Below are 8703 nucleotides of genomic sequence, written 5' to 3'. Positions count from 1 at the left end.
TGGCTGCAGCGTGGCAGGGCCATTGCAGGAGGGCAGCACTCAGCAGGCTCAGCCCTGCTTGGTTTTAAAGCAAGTCCCACTTCCCCGTGCTGCTGATCTCAAACCACGTTCTGTAAATCCAGGGCTTGTCAGCAATAAAGCAGAGTTATGTGCAGCTGGGTCCTCTGATGAAACAAACTCAGCTGTGACACTGGCAGAGTTTCCAGCTCGGACTCAGGAGTGAAATATGTAAGTAAAGGTATGAACAAAACAAAAATGTGACCGCTAAAAGGGTGTTTTATGAAATGCCGTGTGCCTTTTAAAACATCTGCCTTTACAGCAAGAGATATGGTACCTCTTCAAACTGAAACCATAATTCCAAACTCTGCCCTGTTTAGTACCCTGGATGGGTCCTAAATTAGAGCCTGAGGCAATCCCAGGGGCCAAGGGGAAGGATTCTTGGACTTGTGGTGTGAGCACCACATGAAGAAAGAATTTTCAAACCTTTTCCTAAATATCACATACCCGAAATGGGAGAATTCAAGGGGAATTACTTAAGGAGCTGGGACACAAAAAATTAAAATGCTCTTTCTGGAGACAAGGAGGGGACATGGTAGAAATGAATTTGATGCGAGATTTTGATCTTCTAATTTCTTGTGGAAAAAGTGCTTCATTTCCTTATCCTTTGGGCTCCATCCTCTTTACTCCCTGTGTTTTGTTGTTCCAGTATTTACATGGATATAATTTACAAAGCACTTCTGTTTTAAACAGGTTTTTTCCTGTGATTTAGATGGTATAAAAAACCCAGAAGACTTACCAAGGTATTTCCTCTGTGGGATTGTGCTTGGCATCAGACTGACATCTCAGAAATTGGTGCTGAAAAGAGAAAACAAATAAAAAGAAAATCATATTGTCTTATCTTATTTAAAGATGAGTTTAGAGACAGCCTAAACATTCTGGTAACAAAAAGCTCTCCAGAACAGGTGGTTTTTTTGCCACCTGAGAGTTTCTGCATTGCCAGCAGCATTGAAACCCAGACTTGTGAGTGGCTCTGAAACACTTCAGTGTGAATAAGCAGCAGCTCTGGCAGAAACAGCCTCACTTTAAATATTTCAAGGAGCAGGGCCTCTCCCAGTTTTTGTTCTGAAATTCCTGGAGCAGCCCCCTGCTCTCCCCGTGCCCTCGCTGGGGACAGTGGGGCCGTGTGTCCCTTGTCACAGCTCGTGTCCAGAGCTGCAGGGGCAGAGACACAGTGACCACCACGGGATCAAACAGGAGAGTGTGCTCTCCAAAGCTGCTGCTTTGCCCCAACCCTGCTTCCTGCTCTTTTCTACACCTTCTAATTGTAGGATGTACTTGCTGAGAGGGGACACCAGAAGTACTCACAGTACTCAAGACATGGCCACACAAAGCTCTGTTCTCTGCCTTCCCCCATCATTCTGAACATTCCAGATGATTTTTCTGACAGCCAGTGGGGAATTCGTTTCAGAAGAACTCGGTATCTCCAGTGGCAATACCTAATTCACAGCTTGTCATGGCACACACTCATTTGTTTTCTTGCTTTTCCTTCTGTGCATTATAAATTCAGCCTGGCATTTGATCACCTGCTCACTTTCAGGTCAGACTCTAGTCAGGTACTTCTACAGCTATTTACAGCTAAGTTTTTGGGTTTATTGCTTTGAATAATTTATTTTCAGCAGTCAGCTTTGTCACTTCCTGCCACCTCCTCTCCTTTTCCAAATCATTTATGAGTATTTGGAATGGCAGAGATCTCTGTGGGACTCCACTTAGCTGTGACATGATCTGTTTCCTCCTACATTTCCTTCTACATTTTAACCACTTTTCGACCCTGTAAAGGATCCTCTCTCCTTCCCTGGGCAGATTTGTCTGAGATGAAAGCTGTGTTGAAGGGGCAGGAAGGCAGAGAACGAGGCTGGCCTTTCAGCAGAGCCCCAGCAAGGAGAGGTGACGGGCACAGTTCTGCTGTGGGTGTCAGCAGAAGGAAATCAGAGATTCCTGCTGAGAGGAACAAGGGCCTGACTCACCCTGCAGACAGAAACCCTCTGCTGCAGCAGAGAGGAGGAACTGGGGCTTTTGCCCAAGCACAGACTCAGCATTTGAACTCCTCACTTTGCAAACTTCCCCCCAAGAGAACACGAGCGAGGTTAATTGCCTTAGAGGCGCTAATGAAGCTGCAGGTTTGGGCTCTCCTGTACCAATGCAAAACTTCCTAAAAAAAAACCCCAAACGTTTCTCCAGTGAAACAAGCCCACTCTGGTTTTTCAGGTATGGGGTGAAACTCCTCGTCAGTTTGCAGCTAAGAGGCAGCCACACCCCTGCTGTCACAGCCGAAGGGGCTGCGTGATGGCAGAAGTCCTGCAGGTGTGATGATTTATAGGGTTTAGCAGAGATGAAGGGAACTCCAGGCTCAGCACTCACAGGGAATTATTACAAAAGTTTCTCACGTCTCTCAGGAGCTGAAGCTCCCTGGGTGCTGTGAGCAGTCCAATATTGAGCCTTGCTGCAAGGTTTGTGTGCAAGGTCTGAGGTTTGTGGTGTGCCAGCATCCCTGCCATGCACCCACGGGCACAGTGAGTGCTCACAGTGTGCATTTCCTTCTGGGAAAGCTGCAGGAAATGTTTGGAGAACTGGGGAATCCCAGGCAGGTTTGGGCTGGGAGGGCCAGTAAAGATAATTTTGATCTGACCCTGTGCCATGGGCAGAGACACCTGCACCTTAAATCAGCAGTATTAGAGGATTCTCCCAATGAATGGAAGGGACTGAGAAATATTCTCTAATAAACCACTAAATAGTAATTTAAAATAACTCAGTTATCACCAGAGGGGAAGGAAAAAGCAGATTATGAACAGCAACTTTTACACAGAGTTGTGAAGAACTACAGGAGTCCTCAGAGGTTGTTACAGTGCCCCAAAAGGCTCTTTGTGCTTACACGCAAGGTCAGTGTTTGACTTCTTCCATTACTGCTTAACAAGGAACAGGACGTGAAACAACTGCAAAAGGCAAATAAAAGCTTTACAGCGTGGTCTCCTTGCCAAAACTCTGCTGTGCCTGTAGCCCCCGAAGGGCTGAGACAGAGGCAAGAAAATCAGAGGCCAGATGAGAACAAATCCCATCGCAGCTCCCGGAGCCGCGGGGGCTCGGGGGTTTCTGCCTGCTCCTCCCAAAGTGCTGATTCGGCTCCCACGGGGCTTTGGAGCTGCTTTATTAAGGGATTTCCACAAAGCAAACCCGCCGGGGAGCATCAGTCCTCGGCAGCAGAAGGCAAGTGAAGCTGCACAGGTTATCTGTGTCCGTGCGCTCAGCGCTGGGAGCTGAGCCCAGCCCTGGCCTGGCCCTCCGGGGGCTGTGGGCTCGCAGGAACAGCCCCACGGGGACTGGGGGCTGTTTGCACTGGGACACCTCTGAATATCTGCCAGAGAAAACGGGAGAGCACAGCTCCGCAGAGGGGATGCTCTTCCCTGCTCCTGCTGCCTGGAGAGCCCGAGGATGACGGGGATGCTCAGGAGGAGACAAACAAAATGCCTGGAATCGCCTGGGTGTTCTACCTGTACTGCTGCTGCCAGGCAGGACGCTCCCTCCGAGTCAGAACCAGAGAATCCCAGGGTGGTTTGGGCTGGAGGGACCCTGCAGCCCATCCTGTCCCACTCCTGCCACTGTCCCAGCCCTGCCCAGGGACAGGACGCTCCCTTGGACCCTGCCAGGGATGGGGGATCCACCCAGAGCTCACCCAGTCCTCAGTTCACCCTTCACACAGAGCTCCCAGTGAGTTCTAGAGAAGAATTCTCATTATTCTGGGGCAGGGAGAGCGGGGGCAGCCGCAGGGGGACTCCTGGGCAGGGACAGGGATGCATTCAGGGGAAAAGCAGCGTGGGCAGCGCCTTCCCCCTGCATCACACACCTCTGGCAGCTGGGAAACGGCTGCTAACAATGGCCGGGAGAACAGCAACATGGATCAATCTACAAATTCAATTAGGAAGAGAAAATGAAAATATTACGTGGATTACTAAGATAACCTGATATTTTAGCCTTGAGTTTAGAATTTGTTTGGTTTAGAGGGAAAGTTCTAATCAGATTAAAAGGAGGTTTCAAAAAAATTACTAACAGATGTGAATGAAATAGATAATGATTTTCATTCTTGATTATGTGACCAAGGTTATAGATGGGAGGAGGGAGTTTCATGGAAATAATGTGGCCATTATGTGTGCTTAAGTGTGCTTATGCCTTTGTGATAAAGATTAACTCTTTGCAGTATCTCTCATTTGGCGAGTGCCCAGCGATCCATTCCCGACTGACCCGAAGCCAGGAATGAAAATGGGCAGCCTCAGTTTCTGCCCTGCTGTCATCAGAACATGATCAGAGTCTGAAGGATGAGATTCCTTCTGTGGAAGGCCAGAACACCTTCCCAGAGGGAAGGAGCGTCAGGGTTATCCTTCACTGGGAGAGGATGCCACACCTTCAGCTCCATGAGGTTTCCAGCTCACAGGCTCAGGGCACACACAGCCCCAGGGCCTGCTCTCCACAGCCAAAGCTTTCCTGCGAGAGCCCAGCGCAGGAAAAGGCAATAAATCACCTCTAGAAGCAGGGACAGCCAAGTGCACGGAGCCCTGGGGGAATCTGGGAGCTGTCACTTCAGGGGGAGCTGAATTTCTGGAACTGTTTCATTCTGCACACAGAAGAAGAGAATCTGTGCCTTGTTCCATTTTCCTGGTATGCACAACTCGTGGAGGGACTCACAACACCATCACTCTCCTCCCTTCATTCCTCCCACACCCAAAAGGAGCAGAAGGTGATGGTAGAACCTCTCCATCAGCCCCTGGCATGGCCAAGGAGCCGTGCTGGAGGAGAGTGCTGAGTGCTGAGGGTGAGAGCATCGCTGTGCAGCTTCCAGGATGCCTCAGCCAGCAGTTCCAGGCCATTGTGTTCCAAAGAATTTCCTGGGAGCAGCACTGCTGCTGCTTGGCCTTGCTTGGGAAAGCCTCCATGGAACCAGAGGGTCCCAGGATGGGGCCATGTGTCCCCGAGGCTCCGTGCCAGGGAACACAGCCCTGCATCCACAGGACAGCTCCGACCCTGCACTGCCCGCCCAGCTCCTGGGATCTTACACACCCTGTGCTTTTCAGATCTTCTGTAAGTCTTTAAATACCTCTGTTTCAACAAGGAATTTCAGTAAATGAGTCAAATCTTGTCTTTAGAACCTGTTCAAGCTAACAGCCTGAGGGGTGAGTGGTTTCAGCCCTCCCTTCCCCTCCCGTGTCACATTTACTTGGTTGTGTTTCCCATCCTTAAGCTTTGGAGTGAAGAGAGAACAGAGACAAATATGTTGTTTGTTTTCCCAGTGCCAGATGGATGGATTCAATTTTCAGATCCCTTAAACTGCCAACACTGCAAAATTGTAAAGGAAAAAAACCCCAAAATCATTTGTTTTAAAGATCTGTTGTGGTTTCTATAAACTGCACAGAAATTTTTTGGCATTTATAAGAGAATTGATGCCACATGCACATTCTATCCGTCACATACTTCAGTGAGAAGTTTAGGTAAGGTAAAAATGAGTCAATGTAGTGCTTCTGTTTTCCCTGCTACCTTCATTTAACCGCAGAGCTGCAGGTAAAGCTCTGCCTTGGCTGTGAGCAGCACACACCAACAGCCCCACCTGCCAGGGCCTTGCTCCTGTCCCCTGGGGCTACCCACGGAGCTGGTGGCCACATGGAGCCCCCTGCCCACCCTGCTGATCCACTGGAAGTCCTCAGGAAGCAGAAAAACCCAATAAGAGTCATTTCCAAATGTGTATTATTCAGGCTTGGTAGCCTGAAGAGCATTTGGAGAAGGAGTTCTCTCTAGCAGTCTACTAAAGTCTTGTGTGAATCACTAAACTATCACAACAATCTGGAATAATTGGCAGTTTTCCACTCTAAAACCCCTATTTTGTTCTGCTTCTGTCTGCTGGGTCTGAAAAAGAGCTGTTTTTGTACAACATCCAGAATTCCAGGAAAACCTGCCGTTCCCATCACAGCCATTTCTCTGCTCCCAGAAACAATCTGCCCCTAGCCAGAGGCTTTCCACTCATGCTGCTGGGCTGATGCTTTCTCCTGTTAACCAGGGAATGTTTGTACCCTCTGAGACATCTCCAGCTCCTGCAGGAGCTCAAACTCCTCCTCTGGCCTGGCTGAGCTCGCCTGCTCCCTGCCCACACCCCCCATCCCTGGGTCCTTATCCCATCCCTGGGTTCTTATCCCATCCCTGGGTCCCTGTCCCATCCCTGGGTCCNTCCCATCCCTGGGTCCCTGTCCCTGGGTTCTTATCCCATCCCTGGGTCCTTATCCCATCTCTGGGTTCTTATCCCATCCCTGGGTCTCTGTCCCATCCCTGGGTCCCTGTCCCATCCCTGGGTCCCTGTCCCATCCCTGGGTCCCTGTCCCATCCCTGGCTCCCTGTCCCTGGGTCCCTGTCCCATCCCTGGGTCCCTGTCCCACCCCTGGGTCTCTGTCCTGACTGTGAGCAGTGCTCTGCCCTTCCCCTTGAAGCACGGGATGGGGAAAGTTGGAAATCCCACATCTGGGTGTTGGCAATCCCACATCTGGGTGTTGGCAATCCCACATCTGGGTGTTGGCAATCCCACATCTGGGTGTTGGCAATCCCACATCTGGATGTTGGCAATCCCACATCTGGGTGCTGCAGCATCCCTGAGCCCCAGGAGGGGAGGGACAGCTGGAATTCGGGGCAGCTCTGAGGGGGAGCAGCGGTGCCTTCCCCACAGTGCAGCACTGGGCACCACAGAATTGTGGAACATTCTGGGCTGGAAGGGACCCACAAGGGATCCCAGCTCCTCACTCTGCACAGGAAAACCCCAGGAATGCCCCTAGTGCCACCCTGTCCCACTGCCACCCTGTCCCACTGCCACCCTGTCCCCCAGTGCCACCCTGTCCCCCAGTGCCACCCTGTCACCCAGTGTCATCCTGTTCCAGTGCCATCCTGTCCTGATGCCATCCTGTCCCGATGCCATCCTGCCCAGTGCCATCCCTGTCCCGATGCCATCCTGTCCCCCAGTGCCATCCTGTCCCCAAGTGCCATCCTGTCACCCAGTGCCATCCTGTCACCCAGTGCCATCCCTGTCCCGATGCCATCCTGTCCTCCAGTGCCATCCTGTCCCCCAGTGCCATCCTGTCCCCCAGTGCCATCCTGTCCCCAAGTGCCATCCTGTCACCCAGTGCCATCCTGTCACCCAGTGCCATCCTGTCCCCAAGTGCCATCCTGTCCCCCAGTGCCATCCTGTCACCCAGTGCCATCCTGTCACCCAGTGCCATCCTGTCCCCCAGTGCCACCCTGTCCCGATGCCATCCTGTCCCCAGGGCTGGTGCCTCCAGGGCAGGTAGAACCCAGCTGTGGCCCTGGCTGCCCTCTGTCCTGCCTGGGCTGTGTGAGCTCAGGGCTGGCTCCCCGCTCTCCCTCAGGCTCAGGAAGGTGGAGGTGGCACCAGCTGCAGGGACACGCCTGTCCCTGGCTGGGGGGGACAGGGACAGCATGGGCAATATGGTGTTGACCATTTAAAGTGTATTTTAACTTTTTTTGCTGGAATAAATAATCTCTGGAGCATTAGGAAGTCGCTGAACGGGGCCGTGCCAGGGAGAAATAATTGCCTTGCCATCAAAGTGAATGCAGATGTATGATTAACACAGTATTTATATAATTTCTGGGATCATATAAATAGAGTTGCTGTGCAGAGATGGAGCCTGTGAATCACTCATTTGCTTTATGAGACTGAATAAACTTTGACTCCATCAGTGTTATCAGCTCTGAAGAAACAAGCCTGATGCTGTAACCACAGATCCTTTTACTGGAATTATTCTTTCCAAGTTATGTTTAAAGCAAAATACATGATTACAAATTATGTCCAAAATGAAATAGTCCCAGGTTAAACATAACACAACAGATGCTTACAACCACAGCCACGTCTTCCATTCCTTGGGAAGGCTTTACCTGTGCTTCAGGTCAGTGGAACTCTGAACTAGGTGGAACTAATCATTAAACAAAAATCTTATTTCTAAAGTGTCCCAGCATGGTTTTCCAGGAAGGTGCATCCCTAGAGAAATGCCATTTCCAGGTGCCAGCACAGCTCACGCTGCCCCTGAGCTGGGAGAAGCAGCCAACAAAAGGCCATTGAAAATAAAACCCCAAACAAGAGAAACCTCTACACCCTGGTCTGGATCTGCGCTTGTTTTTGGCTGTATGAATAAACACACTTGGATGTGAGTGCAAACAACCCTCCTGTGGTGTTACCTGCAGGACATTCCCAGAGGGAAGGGTCCTGGGGGGCTCAGAGCCCTGGAACACCGCTGGTTTCCTCCAGCTGGGTTTGCTCCCCGTCCCACAGCTGAGACCAAGGCTGAGGTGCTCCCAGAGGAGCTGCTCCCACTGCATGGAGGAATGCTCTCTGTGCCTGCAGCCAGCTCCAGCAGGAGCTGCCAGGGACGGAGGTGACACCTGGGGGCAGGTGACTTCTGGAGATGGCACCGACCCGGGCTGGCCCGAGCCCACCAGGAGTGGGAGCTGCCCTCGCTGGCTGGGCTGGGATCCTCACTGTGTGCCTGAGGGGTGATCCCACATCCCAGCCAGGATGTGCCAGCTGCTCCCCGAGCCTCTGGGGACCACGCTGAATTCTGGGGAAGGAAATGAAGATATTCCCTTGAATTTCAGGGCAAGCTCTGG

Source organism: Parus major, chromosome 13 (assembly GCF_001522545.3).
Source record: "Parus major isolate Abel chromosome 13, Parus_major1.1, whole genome shotgun sequence".
NCBI lineage: Eukaryota > Metazoa > Chordata > Aves > Passeriformes > Paridae > Parus > Parus major.
Note: the sequence above shows the minus strand (reverse complement) of the source record.